Source organism: Ambystoma mexicanum, chromosome 12 (assembly GCF_040938575.1).
Source record: "Ambystoma mexicanum isolate Mex_15411 chromosome 12, UKY_AmexF1_1, whole genome shotgun sequence".
NCBI lineage: Eukaryota > Metazoa > Chordata > Amphibia > Caudata > Ambystomatidae > Ambystoma > Ambystoma mexicanum.
Genome location: NC_090936.1, coordinates 20,543,887 through 20,562,469, shown reverse-complemented (window position 1 = coordinate 20,562,469; position 18,583 = coordinate 20,543,887).

Here is an 18,583-nt window from a genome sequence, read left to right as displayed (position 1 = left end):
ACGTTGTGCGGTAAAAATCTGAATTTTACGGCATGGCGCTATTAGCGTCTCCGCCCTCGCAAAAGACCGCTAATGGCGTCCCATTACAAGATCGCAGACACGAGCATAGCGCCATGCGGTAAAAGTCCACAAAATGCCCATTACCGGCCTCGACCACAGTGCTGATAGCACCTCCTCGCTCACGCAACATGCTAATAGCGGCCACCGCTATTAGCGGACACCGTTAAAAAGCGGAACCGGAAATAGCGTCATCGCACAGGAACGGGAAAGAGAACGGCGGCCATCTTTAAAAACACAATCCATTGTCATCCTCTGCATCCAGGACAACTTTCCGGAGAACTCTGAGCAAGAACCATCCAGGACTGGCTGAAGATGTCAAAGGCCCTGAAAAAAACCTCTGATCGACAGCGGAAAGAGAAATTCACACAAGAGGAGGTCATAATGCTGACTAGCACACTTGCAGCCAATGCGGAGGTCGTATTCGTCAATGACATGCGCCGGGAGGCGATCATCAAGAAAAAGGACATCTGGGACGAAGTTGCCCGCAAAGTTAGTGCGGTGGGCACTACCACCCGCAGTGTGAAGGACTGCCGCAAGAGGTGGGACGACCTCCGGCTACGTGTGTGGAATATCCTATCAGTCAACCGCAACCTTGCAATGGCCACAGGAGGCAGCGCAGAATCACCTCTTAAGATGAAGGAGTGGGAGGAGACATGTGCCTCCACCATCGGAGTCGAAGCCATAGAGGGGGTCGGAGACATGGAGCATGGTGTGGCCATCTCATTTGATGGAGGTGAGTGAATACGTCAAACAATGCACAGTGAAGGGTGAGAGGGTACCCCAGACATGTGTCGATGACCAGGCCATTGGTCTTGCCACACACATACATGCATGCATCACCATATACACGTGCAATACTGACCCATCAATGCATGACCAACCCGACATCCCCATGACAAGAATCACTGATGTATAGGCCCCAATGCATAGAGCAGCATGACGTGAACATTCTGCATGAGGCACCTCGACCCATTAACAATGATTTACCCTATTTATGTCCTCCACAGGATCACCGACAGACACTGGAGACCCAAGCACTGCAGCACGTACTCCCCCAGCAGCCAAAAAAGCCAGAATGCATGAGAGGGGTGACACCGCCACCACCTCCAGGGGAAGTGGGAGGACAGTCCATCTGCAGAGGGCCAAGGCCAGCAGGAGCACCATTGCATCACAGCCTGAGGGCACGGCTCCTGTTGTAGCCGAACCCACGCAAGTGTGCCCCATCATTGCTGAGATGAGCACGGAGGGCACGCACTCCGCAGCCACCAGCTCCACTGGGGAGGCAGCAGCCACCGCACCGGCCACTGACGAGGAGGACGCAATCGACGTCCTACAACTCATCCATGACCCCAGCCCAACATGGTCCATTGAGGGGAGTCCAAGGGCAACGTCCGAATCTGCTACCCAGGGAGCACATGACACCCTCACTGTAGAAGGTGCATGGAGCCCTCAGCTGTCCTCACCGGATGCCGGGTGCATGGACTAGGGCGCACCGTCCAGCCCAGCAGCACCTACCACCCTGGCAGACCTTGCAACCATCACCCGGAGGCACGAAGACATGGTTGCGCTGGTCGCCCAGCATGTGGCGGAGACAGGCCGTCTAAGGGATGACCTCCAAAAATATGTAGGGCAAACAAAGGAGGCCATGGAGGCCTGCACTGACAGGATATGCCAGGAGATGGGCCAACTCCGCCAGGCCATTTTACGTATTGGGGACATCATGGAGCAGCATCACCAACCCCCAACACACGATCGACCGGAAACCTCCTCCTCAGCGAGTTCCCAGCAGACCAGCCCCCTGCGCCGCTCCCTGCGCAACCTGAGGCGCCCCGCATCACAGCAACCCGATGTCGGGGGAGGCCCTGATGCTTAGCTCCACCAAGGACCAGGTGGCACATGTGGTGCAGGAAACATTATAGACACCATAAGACTCACCTGGGTGTTTTGGAGGGGAGGGGGGTAAGGGTGCATTTGGGTGTTTTGGGGGGCAGGGGGGTAAGGGTGCATTTGGGTGTTTTGGGGTGTTGCATTTCTTATCACATTCTGTTCAATACACAGTTGTTCTGAAGTTGAAACCCAAGCGTGGTCTCCATCATTGCATATGTGTCATTTATCTTGGACAGGGTCCTTTGTGGTACTCCAAACATGCACCAGGGCAACAATATCCATCTCCGTCCATGCTTTTTCACCTTTGTGCCTGATGGGATTTCAGAATCAGATGCTGACGCACATCGTTGTGCCCTCTTGGCATTGCCTCTTGCATGTCCTGCCGGGGCATTCCCCCGTACTCATCCACATCCCCATCATGCTCTTCTGGTGGTTGCATGTCAATTTCAGGTGGCATTGGCACATTCCATCATATGCACATTTTTTGGTGCTCTACACATGGCTTGGTTATCTTTGCCACTTTGACACGGCTGTACAGGAGTGCCTCACACAGGCTGCTTAGGCAGCGGAGCACTGTCATTGGAAGGCTGACTGCCAGCTCTATCACGACGCAGGTACGGGGATGTGCAATATTGTTGTCCTCTTCCTGCTGGTTCTGTGGGTTCCGTACAGGGGTTGGGAGCCACCTCCTCAGTGGATCGCTGGCATCGCCTGTATGGTGTGAGGAATGGGTACCTGTTATGGGTCACCTCTGGTGCGGGATGTTGTTGTTGGTGCTGCACTGCTATCATGTAGTCAAGGCCGTCATGTCATGCTGCTGCTATTGGGACCATCTTGGTGTGGGAAGGGGTGTGGGTAGGGGTGTGGTGTGCTCTTTTGTGCTGCCTGTCTCCATTGCATGCACCTGTGCTGGTTGTGTCCACCTGTAGTAGATGGGTACACTGCTCAGGTCTCTTAACGGGTGCTTTTCGATGCCGTTATTAGCGCCATGCCGGTAAGGGGGTTTTGGGTGTTTTACATGCCGCTAATGCCATGTCCGCATGGCTTGTGATGGCCTGGTATTAGCGCCATGGCGCTAATTCCGGCCTGGGGGTCGCGCGCTAGCGGCCTTGCCGCTATTAGTGGCACCGTAATTAACGGGTGCGCAGATAGCGGTGGGTCTGGGTCGTGATTGGCTTAGGGGATTAACGGTACCGGTAAATCTTTACCGGTACCGGTATTCCATTACAGCACAACGTGTAATGAGGCCCTGAGAGTCCATGGGAGAGATATTCGTGAGAGGCATAGAGAAGAAGGCCATGATCACACCCGGCTTTAAACCTTTGACTGGGATCCAAGGAAAAGTGACCATGAGAACAGGAGCCCCCTTTAAAGCTGGGCTTGTGTTTCCCCACTGGTAGACTGGGGCGGATCAAGGGCCCACTCAGATTTTGTCCTAGGATTGATCCCTGCCACCTTTGTAACATCTGTTCGAAACACCTTGTCTGTCTCAATAAACACAGGTACAATAAAAGCATACTTGCCTGATTAACACTTCTACTGGTTAGGTACTAGTTATTTGGCTGTAAAATGAGAACACCTGTCATGTCCTCTGTGTTCTGTGGACTGCGTCAGAGACAAACCATATCTTTTCAACCCGGTAACCTAAAATCTGTTCTGCATTGCTCAAAGAACTTAATGCCCTCGGCTAGGGTCAAATCACGTAGTTTCCTGCAGCCTCCCACTTTCCACAGTTTATATCTTCCCCACTCTGTACCCAGTGGGAATTGGATCCGAAGGAGGTTATCCCTTTCTTGTTAATCGATTCATCCCATAGTTCATTCACCAGGGCTGTGAATGCACTTGTATGCATGTTCCCTGGTCGGTCTGCACGCGGTAGCCATAAGACTTCATCTAGCTGCTTCCCCACGACCACCCTATCCATGCTGCTCCTTATTTTATCAGGGTTACCTGTAGACCATTCTCTCATATGCCACCGCATACGATTGACCGAATCCATTGCAGTTGAGATTTGAGAGGGCCATTCTCACTCTTTCACGGTAGGCCGTCAACACCTTTTGGGAGATCCTGGGTTTCCGCCTATTCCATATGAATGCTGATATTAATTTATCGAGTTACTTTAAAAAGGATTGCAGGAGCCTGACAGTTAGGGTCTGGAATGAATATAACACTTTGGGGAGTATCACTATTTTTATTGCAGCAATCCTACCCAACCACGTGATCATCAATGGGACCCATTTGCTCAACAAGGGTTTCACTTTATCCAAGAGGGGAACGTAGTTTGCGGTGTAAAGTGATGATATGGACTTAGTAATCTACGTTCCTAGGTAGGTTAGTTGGGTGTCTACAACCGAGAACGGGACTCTTTGTTGTAGTGAAGCTATCTGTGTGGCGTCCAGAGATAGGTTTAACAGCTCTGATTTCATTGTGTTCATTTTTAAGCCTGCCACTGCCCCATATAGATCTAACTCCTGGGCCATCCCTAAACAGATTCTTCGGGGTCCCTAACTGTAAGAATAAAATTGTCAGCAAATGCCATGATTTTGTCTACCCCTCCGCCCCCCGAATGGGATTCCGTTGATTTGGTCCGACATCCAGACCTTTTGTAAGAGGGGTTCCAAGTAAATTGTACAGAGCAATGGTGATAATGGGCACCCCTGTCTCATTCCTCTTCCTATCTGATTAGGCTGGGAGAGGAATCCCCATATGTTCCATTGTATTAACAGAAAGGACCTGTGAGGGGTCAGAAACGTGAGGCGGACAACTTTTGGATGATTTTTCAACATATGCCATTTTATTAAATTATAAATGTTATCAAATGCCTCACTATCCCTACTCTGATGAGAGTTTATCTGCCTGTCAAAACTAAAGGAAAACACTGTAACATAGGACGTCTGGCCCTCAAACCTAAAGATCAAATACATATAGAAATATATTGCAATTCATAGAAATATCAACAATGATATTCACACTCTCTCTTGGTAACCTGGGTGAACCCCCTTCCCCAGGTTCCAAGGTAATTCAGTTCAATGTTCAACATAAGAAAACGGAAACAAGCAAATCTGTATTCTCTGATACAGTCTCAGTTCAATTCTTGGCTCCTTCAATGTTAAAGTAAAGTTCTGTTAACCAAAGTTCCAAGAACAGCACAGCTTTTCTTCTTGGTGAAATAAATGTGTTCCACTTCCTTATGATTGCATCAATACTATTCCCAGCCACAGTGCTTTCCCACCCCTTCAAGTTGCCCAAGAAGACATGGCACACTTCAAAGGAAATACAGCTTCTGCAAATGTTAATGAAACACGGATCTTGGTTGACACTGGGTGTGCCTCTCTTGATAAGATTAGGAGTCACAGTAGGTATCTTTGTCAGGGTGACTTCACAGCACTTCTACTTCTACTTCTACTTCAACAACTCCAATTTCTACAAGAGGTTACCATGGGGGCCTACTCCCTGGCCTCATAGTATTCCATCTTCATTTGTGCTACTGAAGTCTCACATCTACTGACAACCAAATACACCAACACAACTTCAGTACTTTGTGACACTACCACAGCTTTAGCACTTTGTGATATTAAACAGGTTTTGGTTATGAAGAGGATTCACTTCCTGGTACTTCAACACTTTCAGGTTGACAAGGCACTTTTCCTATGAATATCCCTTTTCAGAGGACCAGCCTCTTTGCCTTTCTTGTCTGTCTGCAACCAACAACAACATAGAATTGCTTTTAGGACACGCTTCTATCTTCTTCCTATTGTCTTTTGCAACGTAGGTTGTATCGACTTCAAAGAATGTTTATAAGTAAGTTTCCCTTCCCCAGCCTTGCCTTTTTCCCTCTTAGCCAGAATAATTACCCAGAAGCTTTGTTGTCACTCTCTAGGCTTCAGGAAATGCTTGCACACTTGTATTTTAGACAATGATGAGATGCTATTTATCTTACAGTACTGTTTAGACTGTTCTCAGGCTTTGAAAAAGGCTGGTTTCAGTCTCAATAGGGGGAATACCTGGTGCACTCTAGGTTTGGGTAATGCGTGGTCTCTCCAACTTAAATATCAATGGTTAAACACTTGACTTCTCTTATTTGAACTTAAAACCTTGTAAAGCACATGAAGAAGTGGTCGCGTGTGCCTAATTATGATTCCAGGAGGAAGATTGACCACTGAATCTTTATTGACGTAGTAGACAATTGCAAATTGTGTGGGGGAGGTTGGAGACTAGAGGGAAAGAAGGAGCTGGTCGGAGTTCCTTTTCCCTCCTTCTCCCACTCGGGTTTGCAACGTGCATCAGCCCTACCCAACAACAATCATGGTGAGTGACCGTGCGAGTCGTAATCCAAAAAATGTGAAGAGCTGGAGGTTGGAAAGCTGCCAGTTGCAGCCCCTGAGCTGAAAAAAGAGGCTTGATGACAGTGTAAGAAGCCTCCCAGGTGGAGGCCTCTCTAACCACTGATGACTCTTAAAATGTGATTCTTCAGGTTCTTTTAGGACCTCAGTCCCCAGCTTCTGGTTCCTCCACCTTGCATGTTGATGATGGAGCTCATCACAGGCAGACCTAGGTATAGTTCAAGACTTAGACGCCCATCCCTGTTGCTTTTCCCTTTTGTTGAAAGTGTCAGGGATGAGATTTTACAAATCCAGGGAATCCTGGTGGTGGCGCCATGCATGTGTGTGCAGCGGGATCCTTTGAACCGGGTACTTGCCCTCCATCTATTGTAGATATCTTAGCTGTGCTGTGATTTGCGTCAGTGCTCCTCTTCGCACTTAGCCTGTGCAGGAGTCTAAACATTGTGCCTTAGTTTCAGAGATGCTACAATCTATTGAGAAACATCACAATTGGGACTAAAAGCTGGTTTTATAGTGTTTATCAACTATCTAACATAGATTTCTTCCTTTGGATCAAGGTGTCTTGAGGCCAAGAGGTCAGGTTGCGGAAAGCTGGAGAGGTAGAGATTGTCTTTCGTCTTTCTGATCAGTAATCAATCTATTGAATAGTAGGTCCTGCGCTGTGGATCCACCATCACACTACTAAGCCATTTTTTGATTTCTGTTTCTGATTCCACGCCAGAAAAATGTCCCGCAATTCAGGAAAAATGTACTGAATTGCTAAAAGTATGCCACTATTGTCAAATTCCTGTTGGGATGACCGTGAACGAAATTCGTCAAAGAAGCTGTGATTGCGACAGATAAAAAATTCACTTCGGTCTTTCATGAAACTGTTCCTGCTCTTAACAAAACTTATATTTTCTCCAGGATATCTCTTTGTCCACTCACCGTGCAGTGTTACCAAATATCTATTGCTCCCTTTTTTCAACAAAACATTTTATTGAACATTTTCACATTGTATACTTCAACATAATTATTAGGCATATATGTTAATGTTAATGTTAAAGGACATTTGTACCGCGCACTACCACCACCGGAGTGGTCCCCTGGCGCTCTGGCAGCTCTGAAAGAGGAGGGGAGGTTGAGTTAGTGGGAGGAAGCAGGAAAAGTGCAAGAGAGCAGTGATGTGCTGCTGGCGGCCTCAGCCCAGTGGGTCCGTTGGCTGTGCCTGGGGTGTTTGTGGCCAGTAGTCGTTGTGTACTTTTGTGTAAGTCTATGTGTGTTTTTTGTTTTGTTGTCGCAATGTAGTGAAGTTTGTGCGGTTTGTTGTGCTGTAGGTTTGTGGTTGTGTTTGGTCCAGAGTTTGAGAGGTGTAAGCAGAGGGGGAAATTGTTAGTGGATCGGTTAGTTGGCATTTCTGTCTCGAGGTGAGGCGCTGGTTTTTCGTAATCACCCTAGGTAGGGTGTGGGGCATTTGTGCGTCTCTGTCCTGATCTGGGCTTGTCCGGTATTCATACTGTCCTGTACATATCTGACCTCCAATTCCATCAACTTCCTTCATAAACATGAACCTTACCTGACATCCTTTTCTACTCATATGGCCGTTGTACCTGCTAAAGTCCACAACTTAGTTTGAGTGTGGTGATTGCTAACATATAGAAACCTTATAAGAGTGTGGGGCTAGGTGGCAATTATGGGTGAATGAAAGTTGGCTCGAGTTGGATGGGGTTGTTGATTCTGTCTTAATGGGTGTCTTTTGTGTTTTATTTGGCTTGGCGTCGCCTGCCTAGTTGTGGTGGGTGTTTCTTAGTCAGTTCTGGGTGTTGTCAGTGTCTCTTGTCTTTTCTTTCATATAAATATGCAGGAGTGCTCTTTTTTTTTAAATAAAATGTTTTAGATAATAAAAGGAGATTTGAATATTCTCTCACATGTGCACTGCTGAATTTATTCATGAATTTGTTGTGTATTTGCAAGGCATCAACAGCAGTACACAGAGCTCTCAAGATCCCCCACACCATGCGTGCGAATGTCACACAGTCCTGTTTTTTTTTTTATTTTGTTTTTTTTTTAGTCCTAAATGTAAAATATAAAACACAAATCTAAATGTCCCATAATTTCAGGAACAAAAACAGAACTAAGTGACTTTCTTGCACACGGCACGGGGAAACACAAGCACCCTGAATGTGAAGATTGCTTCATGGCCTCAAGAGGAGGATGGGGAGGGGAGAGACAGAGCAACGAATGGGCAGACCTATCCGATCATTCCCAGGTCTTGTTACTTTCAGATCAGTGTGGGTATGAAGTTGGCGGCAACAAAGTAGTGCTGGAAGAAACGGTTTGGGTCTATTTGACCTGAAACATTTGACCTAATCACATTTCATCGAATTTATTTGACCTTTTTTTGGTCTTAAATGCAGGGGGAGACCCCCACAAACCACCTCCCCGCTTCCCTTCAAACTAATCTATACCGTTACCCACCCCATATATATATTTAATTAAATTTTAACGGAAAAAGTCAAAAAGAATTCAATCAAATGTTTTAGGTCAAATGTTTTTAGGTCAATTAGGCTAATACTAGAAGAGTATATAGAAAGAGCTGGGCAATTTTAATCACAGAAGCATTGTTTAAGGTCTTGAGTGGTATATATCTGTATGTACAGAAATGTTCTCACCACCTCAGCCAACATGTGTTTATCTTATCCAATAGATTGTTTTTAATTTTCGAGGAGAATATCTCCATGGCTTTTGGATCAGAATGTTATGCTGTGTCATGGTAATTCTATTTATTGAGTACCGCTCACCCAACGAGTATTGGGGCGCAAAGCTGCAACAAAACGTGGACAAGCGAAAGGTTTTCAATTATTTGGCATCGTCTGCCAAACTGTTCAGCTGGTCAATATGTAGTGGAAAGGTGTCCCACAAAGTTACTGCCTTGTAGCACCCATCCCATAGACGTCCCCTTAGGGGGTGGCCACGGGACAGCAATTGCTGAACACTGTGCCTGATTGGACCGGGATTTGAGGACCCAACAGCCCTCAAAGAGGGTGCATAGTGCTTTGAGGCAGATTTCAATGTCGACCAGATGCAAGGATCTGATGACAAGTGCAAGCGCCGCAAGTCTGGACCTGCTGTGTTTAGCCACCCTCTTAACTGTGAACTTTAAGAACGATTGGTCCGCCGGGCCGGTCTTAGAGCAGGGCCACTCAGACGACCGCCTGGGGTGCCATTAACCCCCGCCATGCCAGCTCGGGTGAGTCTTTTACGGTGGGAGAAGGCGGGGCAGGCGCCCTAAATGCCCTCAATAATAATAAGGCGCAAGTGCTTACACATCGGCACGTTTTGAAAAGTGTGCGCCCCCCCACACATGACCAGGGTCACGCGGGGAGGTGAAAGCGGGGGTGCCAAGGGGGTGCCAGATTTCAGTTTTGCTGCTGCCACTAAGGCCCACCCTGTTAGTCAGTATGGCTATGATGGATCACGTACAATAAAGCGGCTCGAAACCTTTGTATGGGTGTCTGCAAAAGTTCTAACTCTCTGCAGTGGTGTGTGTCGGAGGGCGGGGTACATATGTGACCATCAGCACTAGAAAAACAAACAGGCGCTGAATCTCTTAGGGGGTTCTGGAGGCGACTCCAAAGGGTGCGGTCCACCGGGCAGATATTTCTCTAGTTTTCTCCATCTCGCTTTCACTCTTCATTCTTCATGGCCCGCTGTTATGATATGATATTTTATTTATATCGCGCCCATACACAAGTGTTTCAAGGCGCGACAAGGCAAGAGAGAGGAGCAAGGGAGGACAAAAACAACGATCTTACTAGGCTCAGTGACATTGACAACGCGCAAGTGCAGGGAAGAGGGAAGGGGAAAGTGCAAGGGGCAGGGGAGCAGTGGAAAGTGCTGAACACAGGATAAAAACAACAGCAGGAAGTGCAGCCAGCAGGTGGCAAGTTCAAGAATAAAGTGCCGACAACGGGTGAAAACATATCTGCAACATAGGGAGTTTTTTAGTACACCGGCGGTGCTCAGACATGGCGGCACACATTCCCGCTACGCCAGAGACTGAATACAGGAAAAAAGGGGACAGACCCATCTAAAGACTTCAACAGGAGCTTTGGCTGGAATTTTAAATCTGCAATACTTCCCTGTGGAGAATCAGAGAGAGGCCACGTGATCTTTAGCGCCAGATCACAGGAGATATTTACCTGCGACACTTCAGCAGGTGGCCACTTTTAGGTAGTAATTAGGAGGCTGCTGCTGTCTGGGAGTAGACGGCAGCTGGTGGTGGCGCATAACAATTGTGGACTGGAAGGAACAGCCCCCCAGCACAGCCTCCGCTGTCCCAGTGGTGCCAGTGCTCAGGTTGCAAAATGCAATGCAAAAAAAAAAAAATACCAGCAAACCTAGCTCTGCTTGAGAAGCCATGGGTGTCCTACAGGCAGCGTTTAGCACGTGGTGCTGTGCATGAGCAGTCCCCGGGTCTGCACAGGAAGCAGGAAATGAGAACGCAGTCATGTGTGTCCTCTTAAAGTGTGACATGTTTCACGCAGACCTGTTATATACAAGTGCTGAGGTAAAAGTGTGACTGAGCACAGGCCTAGCCATGCATTATCAGCATTGAAGTGTTTGCCTACTGCGAGGAAGGCATGGCATCAAACAGTGAAGACAGACACAAGGAGCGTCCTTCTGTTGCGCTTAAAGCGATGTAGGGAGAGAGCGGTGGGGGAAGAAGCTAAAGGAAGAGGACATTTGAAGGAAGATCAGGTGGTGGCAATGAGTGCGATCTTACAAAAGCAGGCTGAGAAGAGGACTGCCCGACTGCAGGCGGCCCCTCCCCCACCGTGTCTGCAGGCAGCCCCGCCCTTCCTGCTCCCAGGCTCCCTTCCAGGGGGAACCATTTACCTGGAGAGAGATGGGAGTGGAGCCAGCTGCACGCCCCCCTCAGTTTCCCTAGGCGGGCAGGGTTTCTGGGAGGTGACAGACGTCCAAGTTCGAGAGTGGTCGCCCTTCCCCTGGTGCAGCATGGCAGGCTGTATCACAGATACCTCCCGATAGCGGGTTATCTTTACCAGTTACTTACAAAAGAGGGGTTTCTGCTTGCAGTCTTCGCAACCAGAGGACCTGCCCATGCCAGAATTAAAGCGGTATTAGCATAATCCACCTAAAAACATTTGACCACATTTTTTAGACCTTTTGTTCGGTCAAATTTAATTAAATATATATATGGGGGTGGGTAAGGGTATAGATTAGGTTAAAGGGAGGTGGGGGAGGTTGCGGGCATCTACCCTCACATTTTAGACTGAAAAAAGGTCAAATAAATTTGATCAAATGTAATTAGGTCAAATAGACCCAAACCATTGGATTACCGGTCAGAGGCAGCCATTCCAGGTAGCCTGCCCCAATCATTCCCAAAGGAACGCCCTTTTGTAGGTACATGAAATGGAGGACAGAAGGCCATCGGCCTGTCTTGAATAAGGGCAGAACTGCATTTAAAGCAGTCCTCCAGGGCCTGGGAACACAGCTCTCTCTGGTTACTGCCTTGCCCCACCAACACGCTGCTTGTTTCACATGCCTACTACAGTATGCCCAAACGTTTCCCCCCACACCCCACACACAGGGAGCAGTCATCCCACCGCTGCTACTCTACTGCATGACTGTTTCTTCCACTACTAGAGGTGGGTGTATTTCCCCATGAGGAACCCACCATTTTCTTGCCTTTGCTTAAGCTCACAACAGGGACAGTCGCCATTTGGGTGTTTCTTGTTTTTTGTGCACAATGTACCGTGCCTTACACTCAACTGTATGTTGGTGCCGAAAGGACCGAGACCACATCCTGGAGTAAAGGCATACTCATCACCAATGGGAAGAGACAGCTTAATGCTTCTTACAGCATCCAAAAATCAAACTGGGTGTGCCACACCCTGCAATACGTACAAGTGGCGTTCATAACCCATCTTCTCTATAAAACCATTGGGTGGCCCACGCTGGCTTGAAACTGCTATCCAAAGCCTTCCCATGCCACCCTGTCTCCATGGGAACAGCTACCAGGCTGCAGGTAGCCACATGACATGGGGCAATAGCGCTTCTTCCATATGGCCGCCCTGCTTTGCTCATTCCCCTCTCTCTGAGCCTCTTCAGGGCCATGGGATTCTGTTGTCCCCATAAGGATGTCAGTGTTGAGGGCGCTGCAAGGGTCAAGTGGCTCCAGCAGCATTGTAGACATAAGTACATGCCGGGTCCTAAATCGGTAAGCCCCACTCCTTTGCCAGTTCACGCTGCCCGCTTGGGTAGGTCGGTGAGATCACCTGGTTTCCAGCATTCGGTCCAGGATAGTACTTGTTGGTAAGGTGTCCTTGAGTCAGAGGTGTCCCGGGTGCATTACATTTCTAACACTTCTAAAGTACAAGGCATAATATGTTTATGCTGTGAAGTTTCTTAGCATAAGAGCATGTTTGAGGATCCCCGGGGCAATTCCAAATATAACTGATGATCACAGCACTCACAAGGCAGCCAAGAGAACATACTGGTGGAGGTTCTTGATCAAGGTCTTCACAAGCCATCACTGATTCATCATTGCTCCCAGCAGCACAATGAGACTGCGTATGACAGGCACATAAACATCTTCATTCTGGCAACTCTTCTCGAAGAAAAATGCCAAACAAGATGGATTCATTCAAAGCCTTGTAGCTTTGAATGAATCATAACTATTGGGAATACCTCTGGGGATATTTCATACCATTGGTTATAGCCCTTCTGTGACATCACAGAAGGCGACTAACCGTATCCACATCAGCCCTCGTCGTTCCACCGAATGGAGAAATCCAACCAGTGCTTCTTATCGCTCTTGATTTCTGTCTTAAAGTATGCAAAAGAAGCAATTCATATATGTTCTAAAGTAGCTAATATAGCACTGTCCAAAAGAACACTCTAGTAGACAAAGGCCAAAATAGGTGGTAATGAAAACCTCTCTTCTCTTTGGTATAATGTCTCAATCAACTACTTGATTAAAAGTGGCAATATGGCCACTGGAGAGCCCCTCCGCCTACGCTAATAGAGTGAAGAACTTTTAAGATAGCCTAAGTTCTTTAACTGAGTTGAATGTATTGTCTATTTCAAAACTATACAAAGTCCTGGGGAAGGTGGGTGGTTAAAGAATGTATATCTGCCGAAACAACTGTCAGCATTTCAATGCACTGTGGAAGGTAGAAAATGTAATTGAAAGAGCTGCAACTATCTCTGAAAGTTAAAAGAACACTGTTCTCAATCTTTGCCACCAATTAATGTTGTATTGCAAGTGTTCAAATTTTTTTTGTGAGGCATAGTACTCCAGCCGTTCACCATTATTTTCTTAATCATCATGTGTAGATATGGATGAAAAGTGATTGGGCAATGTTTAACACTATGTTTGAACACATTTTTTCCTATTTTTATTGGGCCACATGAGATGTTGTTTTTTTGGAACTACATAGTACCCGATCTTGACTTATTTATGACAAATAATAATAGGTCCTTGGGAAATTGATCAGTTGTCGTCGAACGGTTCCACAGTTATTGAGACATATTAATTGAACTAATTAAATTGCTCTGAATTTCTTTCACCTGGGACTTTCAGCAAACCATTAGATGCATCCCGACCCACTCGGCCATGCCCAGTTTAGCTTTTGGTTTTAACGAATACTTCCTGCTGTGAATATATGTATGTCTTTTCTATAATTAGAAAATGTTGTCGTCAATTACCAGATCCACATTCAGTTCTTCATATCTACACTTGCTCTGAGGCTTTACATTGTGTAGTTGGCAATAGATGTGGTTAATGTTAGCTTAAGGTTAGGGTTGGGGTCAATGGGTGGCAGGGGGGAAGAATATGGAGTAGAAAAGAAGGGGGCATTCAGGGGGTCACCCCCTGTAATGACAAAGGGAATGCTAGGAGAATTGGAAACCTGAAGGAGTAAGGGTGGAAGTATGGCAAAGTGAACGCACGCAAAGTAAAGACGGTTCCATGTCATTTTATTGAGAAATTATATAAAGAATGATTATATATCGAAACTTTTATAACAAAAAATGTTATAGTGAATGCACTTTTGTTTGGTGGGGGGTCCCCCCAAAACCTCCATTCACGACCCCTAAAAATCCACCCCAACCGTTTCCCAAAAATATGTAACCCTTTACCCCACCCCTAAATGCATTCTCTATAAAATGTTCGATATAAACATTGCATACCGTAAAGACATGCTTCCGACACCTGATATTCTCGTATTGCGGTGGCATGCACCATTAAACCATTCTTGTGCTCGTCCACCATGAGCACAGGTTCAAACAAAGACACTGTTTGCCTTGTAAATATGCGTGTGCACATGCCTGGTGCTATCTAACCGCGATAAGACATTTCCATATTCAGCAGTTTTCTAGTGGCTGGATCATTGGTATCGATTGAAACGCTTAAAATATGCTCTGCGCATGGCCGTGCGCAGAGCCGCTCGTCAATATCAAAGAATTGATCTCTGCCTGAAAGGGGAGCACTAATTGCTCCCAATTATAGTCTTTTTTTTTCTTCATGCTCCTCTGCCATGAACCTTGTTAAGCAATAGAACATCCTGCTTTAAAATTGACTGTATTCTAGGTGTGTTAATTATACTTTTTTTAAATGTACTTCTGCATTATATACAAATTCTTAATCGTGGATGGCAAAGCCTGCAGCATGGAATGCCTGTTGGTTTATACAGGGCTATAGAGTCCTGCACAGGAATCGAAGAATTGATGCACGCATTAATGCGCTTCATTAAGTCTTTCCAATTACCAGGAGTACTTTCTCTCCTGCGGCCCCGCCACATACCATTTGATTTCTGCTATGAAATCATTAGCGGTGACACATGCTCATTTTACCAACAGGATTGTTGGTAAACTTTGGTGCACTTTAGAAACGTATTTTAATTATACCCTCTCTTTGCCAATAAAAAAAGTTGTGAAATTAACAAATTCTTGATGCAGAGAATGGATCACCCTGGATCACCTCTTTATGTGATTTCATCAATGCCATTTTGATCCTGGCATGTGACCTATTGCATTGTGTGGTGAGTTTCTTGAATGCACCAGCCTAACCTATGGCGAGAGAGCTGCTGGACGCGGGATTGTAAGATCTGCTACCCAATATTCCTGCCTGAAGTTGGCCTGCGGCAGGTTCCACGAGCCGCTACTCCTCTCAGCCTGGCCTAACCAGAAGGAGGCTGAGCCAGAAGGGAAAGACTACAGGTCCCAGAGTGCCTTGATACCCATTCATGGAATCTATGCTTTCACCCCCTGAAGTCCAAGTCAAGAACCTCATCTATCCAAGATACAGATCTAATGCCAAGACACCCACAGGCGGAGGAGGGTAGCCATGCGGTAGAATGCAAACATACAATCTTTGCAGACAACAGGAGAAAGATCGATAAGATGCAATCGTGAGACTGCAAAGCCTTGGTCTCGGTGAAACCCCTTACCCATGAGCCCAGAAGCGCGCCAGAGTGTGGAATAGAAGGGTGGACTCACTCCCAACGTTTCCCTGTCCTGGTGAGCGGGAACCGTTGGCGAGGAGGCAGAACGATGCAGACCTGTAGCCTGTATATAGGCTTCATCAGATTGCGCTGACCCTTGGGACTACCTGTAAAGCATCGCTACGTCAGACTAGAGCTCATCAAGAAAGTCCTGTTCGGGTCCATTCTAACCAAGTAAACCTTCTATGGGATGAGAAGGGGGGTATAGAGCCTAGACCTGGACTAGAAAGAGGGTGAGGAAAGCCAAGTTGAGGGAAGAACTTTGGAGAAGACACCGTCTCAGAATCAGTTGACTTTCACTCAAAGGAAGACCATCGAAGTTGGAACCTGGGAGAATACAGAACCTCTAATGGAGATAGCAGGGAGGAAGATCAGAGCCATGACATCCCCAAGTAAAGCCTTTACGCTCCGATAGGCAACGCTTTCACTAGATCCACCACATGTACTGGCGGCGCATGTTCGCTAATACCCCTGCGTGTTCAACAGCCATCGCTTAGGGTTCAACACGATCGTTCCCGACCTTGGAGCACCACAAATCGCCATGTACCTGCACTCCACACTCAACTGAATGGCACTCCACCATGCCATGGCCCTACTCTACACTTGCCTGGATGACTCACAGTCGCACCACTGACCCGCTATCCCCACTTGCGTGAAAAGCTCCTCTGCCGCACGCAGGCACGGCGACCGCACATGTCATAGGCATAATGCAGGTGCCTTCTGCCTACTTACTTTCCTCCTGGCATACAGGCTGCCGTCTTTGAAAACAACCTGGCCTACTGTCTTTTTTTATTGTGTTTCTCATATACGCAGCCACACCTGACTCCCAAGACAACGTGGCGCAACACAGGTTTGAATCCCGATCCCACGCTTAGAAACCACTTTCTGGTATTAATCGCGTTATAAATGAACAATAAAATAAATAAATAAAATTAGAAACATTACTGGCTATGCATGAAGTTGGAAACATTTGTTAATGTTTGATCAGGCCTTCCCTATGAATTTACCCCATGTGTATGAGTCCTTTGGGGAGTGCTAGCCACTTCCCTCTGAAGTCATTTTCTTTGCGAAACCTAGTGTGCCATGTGTGTGAGAACCGGTTAGTGCCCAACAGTTCCTGTTTTGTTCCACTCGATCCCTGATCACAGGTGTTGTCGAGAGGGGGAACTGGGCCTTTCACTTTGCTCTTTGCAGGGGAGGTTCTCTGAAGTATGATATGATATGATAAATCATTTATAATGCGCCGGGACACAAGCATTTCTAGGCGCGACAAGACAAGGAAGGGTAGACAGAGGGAGGACAAAACAAACGATCTTACCAGGCCTTGTGTCATTCAGATCGTGCAAGTGCAGGAGGGAGGGAAGAAGAGAAGTGCTGGGAGGTGGGTGGGGGGAGTGCAGTGGCAATAATGCAGAAACGCAGTAAGGGCTGCCAGGGTGGTGGCTCAAGTAAGTGCACAGAGACAGGGGACTGTAGGGTTGCAGATACAGCCCCTAAGTGAGTGGGAGGCCTGGAGGCAGTGCAAGGGGCTACTGGTCATTCATGAGCCTGGTGCATGTGAGCTTCAGCGGGTGGCCAGGAAACCAGTTAGCGCAACAGACAGGAGCATCAGCAGGGGAGAGAGAGAGAAAGCAGAAGCAAAGAGAACGGTCTTGAGTTGCTTTCGGAACCTTTGGTGGCTGCTCAAGTTTGAGAGAGGCTGGGAGGCTGTTCCAGAGGGAGGCCCCATCCGAGGACAGAGGGCAGAGATCTACCCCCCACTCTCTGCCTGGAGAAGCGTCTGACCCTCCGAGAGTTGGAGGTCGATGACACTAGGGTTCGAGAAGGAAGATGCTTAGGAAGAGAGAGTTGGATGTAGTGTGGTCCCCGGCCCCATAAAGTCTTGTGGACAATGCAGAGGGTTTTGACCTTGATCCTTGCATCCACTGGGAGCCAGTGGAGAGATTTCAGGCCTGGAGAGATACGATCCCTGGGCTTGAGGCCAAGTACAAGTCTCGCAGTCCTCTTCTGGATGAGTTGCAAAGGACGAAGAGTAGAGGCAGGCATATTGAGAAAGAGGCAGTTGCAGTAGTCCAGGCTAGAGAAAACCAGGGCTCTGCAGACAGTGAGCTTCTGGGGGAAAGTGAAAAAAGGTAGAATACCTCTGAGCAGGTGCAGCTGTAGAAGGAGAGGGTGGAGTCGAAGATGACCCCAAGGTTCTTCGCCTCATAGGAAGGTGAGGCTAGAGGGCCCCGGGTGGGCGGCCAGACTGATAGAGGGAAAGCTGGAGCGGGTGTTCCAATGAGAAGGATCTCAGGCTTACTGGCATTAAGGAAGAGATAGTTGGAGGCACAACATTCCTGAATTGCAGATAGACAGTCACGTATGAGCGAGAGAGCAGAGGGAGCCTGAAGGAGAGCTGAGTGTCATCCACATAACACTGAAAGTTAGAACAGACGGTAGAGAGGAGGGGGGCCTGAGGTGCCAAGCAAAGATTGAAGAGCCATGGTGAGAGGTAAGAGCCCTGGGGAACACTACATGTAGAGATAGAGCTGGTAGAGAGAAAGGACCCAAGTTAGACCCGGAAGGGTCGATCAAAGAGAAAAGAGGTCAACCAGGCTAGAGCCAGACCCGTGATGCCCAGGTTGCCACAGAGATGATTGATCGGGATAGCATGGTTGACCGTATCGAAAGCAGAGGATAGATCAAGGAGAATGAGGACAGAAGGAAGGTTAGCGTTGAGATTAGAGAGCAAGTCTTTACAGGTGTTCAGGAGAGCAGTTTCCGTGATTCTGGCTGCTCTAA